The following is a 4,568-nucleotide window of genomic DNA, read 5'->3' on the forward strand; positions in this document are numbered from 1 at the left end:
TCAAGAATATATTCCACTGACTCTACAACACTGAACTTCTCCTTGTAATACTTCTTACGCTGATATGCGGTACTGAGAGGGCCACCTTTTTGTATTGACCTTTGCACAGGATTACCAGAACAAATTGCATTAACAGTTTCTCTTGTTCATCGACAGGGAGGTTTCTCTGATGAAAGATCTCACTCACAATGTCACAAGATAATGGAACAGGTGCAGAAAAAGTCAAATGATGGAGTTCTCCTAAAAACACATCAACAGCTGTGCTGGGCACATGGTCCAAATGCTCCAACTTCAGCAATGCAGCTGCAAATCTTTGCTCTATGATCTTCTGCAAGTCCTCAGTTTGAGAGGGACTGTTTGAAGGAATTGCCACATTTGACTGTTCGACGAACTCCTGAGTATTTTCCTCCAATTCATTCACAGATGATATCCTAGTACGTATAACTACTCCAGGTTTAAAATCAACCAAAATGTGATGGCAGTGCTTTTGGTTTTTGTGTGATTTAAATGTGCAATAAATGTTTGTTTTAAAGCCACAACCTAAAAACATACAAATGACAGTCTCATTTCTTTTGAGATGTACATTTATATGAGCAAAATAATCCCTCTCTGATGCTAAATCACTACAAGCACAGAGTTGGCAATTGAATATTGCTTCCTCTTTGCAAGTGACGCCTGCGGAGTGAATTTTACTTTGGTGGACTATAAGGGCATTCCATGTCTTAAATGTGCATGGACAATGCAGGTATGTACATGGAAAGCGAGAACGACGTCCAAAATGTGGATGCTTTAACTTGTAGTGATGCAAAAGATTGGACCTACTTGACACAGTTTCTGTGCAACCCTTGCAACTCCACATTCCCACCACCTAGCCCTGCAACATACATCAAGATCGTCATTAGTCACATCATTAAAGCTCCAATCTGAAATTCATATATAATCAAAAAGGTCCACTGCACTACCAAAATTAAAAACCCACGAAGAAAATGTGCTATTACTTACAAATTGATCCATAGGCCTTTAAATACAAGGTCTTTACTGTTTTTAATATTGTTCAAGACTTGTTCGTAAAGTGAATTATTATGCAAAAAAGTGAAGTTTAAATTTTTAACAATAATCAACTGACAAAACATAATTGATACTTTCCATCTTTAACTGAAGCTCTACAGTTATTTTTGGAAATGTACTTCTAAGTCACAAAATCCAGATTTGGGGCTTTAATAGCCACACAAAATAAAATAATCACTTACCACTATAAAGCCTTTGAGTATGCATTCTCTGCAAATAAAATGAAAGACCTATAAAATATGTATAATCAGTGAAGTGAACACAAACAAACAAATATAACAAAAGTCAGAGCAAGATGCAATCGATATTAACTTTTAACGTTAATGCAATTTTGGAAACAATAGCAAGCTGAAAATAATTAAATAACAGTTAAATTAAATCCAGTTTGATGTTGACTTTAAGAATGTTGCTTCATTTAATTGAATAATGTCACGATTTATGGAGGGCTTTTCAGTGTGTTTAAGTTTAACAACAAAAGAGTGGATCAGGAAACTGAAATGATAACTTAACGTTAACGTTACACACAATAAATACACATTGCACACCAGCCGGGAGAGTAAAGACTACACTACATTGTCTATACAGAACACTAAGTTCATTTAAGGCAATGTTAAATTACCTCTGATGAAAAAAAAACCCCGAAACAATAGTAAATATGATGCCGTCGCCTGCTTCCACCCTCAGGAGGACAGCTAACGGCTGTCGGGACATTGAAGAACTGTTGTCAGCAGCGGTACCATTGGGGAAAAAACCCTCCGCTGACCACCTACGGTACCGCTGCTGACAACAGTTCAGGATTTCCCTGGGGTTATGGGTTAACGCAACTTAAATAAAAGTCAAACTAAACTAACTTAGCTAGCGTTGGTTTAGCTAGCTAACGTTAGCTAAAAACAACTTCAATATAGATACACAAACAAGTGACAGACTATTTTGGGTATTACATACTACTGTACGAAAACAGAATCTAACGTTGGTGGAAATGTTGTCTACTTTAACACATAAATCAATTTGACCAACTTACCTTTTCAGTAATTTGAGGTCTTGGGCGGACATGTAGCTGCAGAGCTGCCGCTTCTTCCCAGGCTTGGCATCTTGGTATCCAATCTGGAGTGTCATTCAACACTTCCTGGCGCTCTTTGAATATATTCTATTTCCGGTGGTGATCAAACTCAATTGTATCATGGATGTATAAAGAGATTGGCTGATTTCAATCAAAGCGAGAAAATCTAGTAGAGCAACAATCTACATAAAAAACTATAAGTCTACTTGATTCAATCCTGTTCAAAAAGGGAATATAAATGAATTGTGTTGCATATACAAACTTTCTTTATGTAAATTCAAAGACCAGCTATTTTTTCAGTGTGTTGGTACCGTGTTGTGCTGCTCTCGCTGAAACAGTTACATTTGTTAGATTACAGCAGCCAACTGTTCGCTAAACACTTATTCTTACAGTAATTTTGCCTAAGCACTCACAGTTCTTACCATCTTTAAGTGACTGCTGTTCAGTATCATAGTTATAGCCATAGCGATGGCTTCTCCTTCTCCCTCTCTCTCTCTCCTACTTTCTCCTGCTCTGTGTGTCAGATGTTCAGTTACTCCTCTGCCTCCTTTAGCAGTAATGGTACGTGTAATAAGTGTAGTTTATTTGTAGACATGGAGGCGAGGCTCAGTGATTTAGAAGTCCAGCTTCGCACCTTGGTAGATCAGTCTTTAGCTACTGTAGCTAGCCAGTCCCCGGTAATTGGTGCGGAACGGCCTGAGTTAGCTTCTGGTAGCCGTCCCCCGGGATTTCCTGAGCAGCCAGGAAGGGGGGGCTGGGTGACTGTCCAAAGGAGGAATAGTCGTAAGCATTCAAAGTCCACGGGGCACCACCAACCTGTTCACGTTTCTAACAGATTTTCCCCACTCAGCGACACACCCGCTGAGAAACCAACTCTGATCATTGGCAGCTCCATTTTGAGAAGCGTGAAGTTAGCGAAGCCAGCGGCCATAGTTAAGTGCATCCCTGGGGCCAGAGCGGGCGACAGCGGGCGAGTCTTATTTGAAACTGCTGGCTAAAGATAAACGTAAATACAGTAAGATTGTTATTCACGTCGGCGGTAATGACTCCCGGAGGTCACTAAGATTAATGTTGAGTCGGTGTGTACATATGCAAAAACAATTTCAGACACCGTAGTTTTCTCTGGACCCCTGCCACACCTGACCAGTGATGACATGTATAGCCGCATGTCTTTTCGACCACTCAAAGCGCTTTTTACACTACATCCATACACATTTATACACTGAGCCTAAGTGCTCAAACCGAAACTAACATTCACACACTGGCGGAATAGCCTGGGTTCAGTTCACACTTCGACACGCAACCAGGGGGAACCAGGGATCGAACCGCTGACCTTTCGATTAACAGCTAACCCGCTCTACCTCCTGAGCCACAGCCGCCCCATTGTCATTCCTCTGATGCTGACTTGACTCTGTAGCACCTCTAAAAAAGAAAATAATAAAACAAAGACGGTTAGCTCCATGGTATAATACTGAAACTCGCAAATTAAAGCAAATATTGCGGAAACTTGAGAGGAATTGGCGTACCACCAAACTGGAAAATTCTCATTTAATTTGGCAAGATAGTCTTAAAACTTATAGGAAGGCCCTCCGTAATGCCAGAGCAGCGTACTACTCGTCATTAATAGAGGAAAATAGGAACAACCCCAGGTTTCTTTTCAGCACTGTAGCCAGGCTGACAGAGAGTCACAGCTCTATTGAGCCAAGTATTCCCATAGCTCTCAGTAGTTTCGACTTCATGAGCTTCTTTAATGATAAAATTATAGCTATTAGAGACAAAATTCACCAAGACCTGCCCTCAACTGGCACCGAATTATCTCTAAACTCAGGAACCTTAGAAACAGCTGTAGACCTAGATATATGTTTAGACTGTTTTGCTTCCCTCAATCTTTACCAACTAACTTCAATAATTTCTTCATCTGAACTATCAACCTGCCTCTTAGACCCCACCCTGACCAGGTTGCTTAAAGATGTTTTACTCTTAGTCAGCACCTCTATACTAGATATGATCAATCTATCTTTATCAACAGGCTATGTACCACAGTACTTTCAAGTAGCTGTAATTAAACCTCTTCTGAAAAAGCCCAAACTTGATCCTGATGTTTTAGCCAACTATAGACCTATATCTAACCTTCCCTTTCTCTCTAAGGTTCTGGAGAAAGCAGTTGCTAAACAGCTGTGTGACTTTCTACAGAGCAATAGTTTATTTGAGGATTTTCAGTCAGGATTCAGAGCTCATCATAGCACAGAGACAGCACTGGTGAAAATTACTAATGACCTCCTTATTGCATCAGAAAAAGGACTTTTCTCTGTACTGGTTTTATTAGATCTTAATGCTGCATTTGATACCATTGACCATCAGATCCTATTGCAGAGACTGGAACATTTCATTGGCATTAAAGGAACCGCTCTAAGCTGGTTTAAGTCCTATTTATCAGATC

At 40.0% G+C, this 4,568-nt stretch overlaps 1 long non-coding RNA gene across 1 annotated transcript; it reads right to left on the bottom strand.

The window, feature by feature from the left end:
* Nucleotides 1-749: 749 nt before the first annotated feature.
* Nucleotides 750-2,172, bottom strand: LOC123964216. The gene is made up of 3 exons (XR_006823371.1): nucleotides 2,090-2,172; nucleotides 1,251-1,298; nucleotides 750-874 (listed from the first exon to the last, which is right to left on the bottom strand). It is a non-coding gene; the product is annotated as an uncharacterized LOC123964216 (long non-coding RNA).
* Between the last annotated feature and the right edge of the window lie 2,396 nt (nucleotides 2,173-4,568).

Source organism: Micropterus dolomieu, unplaced genomic scaffold, assembly GCF_021292245.1.
Source record: "Micropterus dolomieu isolate WLL.071019.BEF.003 ecotype Adirondacks unplaced genomic scaffold, ASM2129224v1 contig_1187, whole genome shotgun sequence".
In the NCBI taxonomy this organism is placed as follows: domain Eukaryota; kingdom Metazoa; phylum Chordata; class Actinopteri; order Centrarchiformes; family Centrarchidae; genus Micropterus; species Micropterus dolomieu.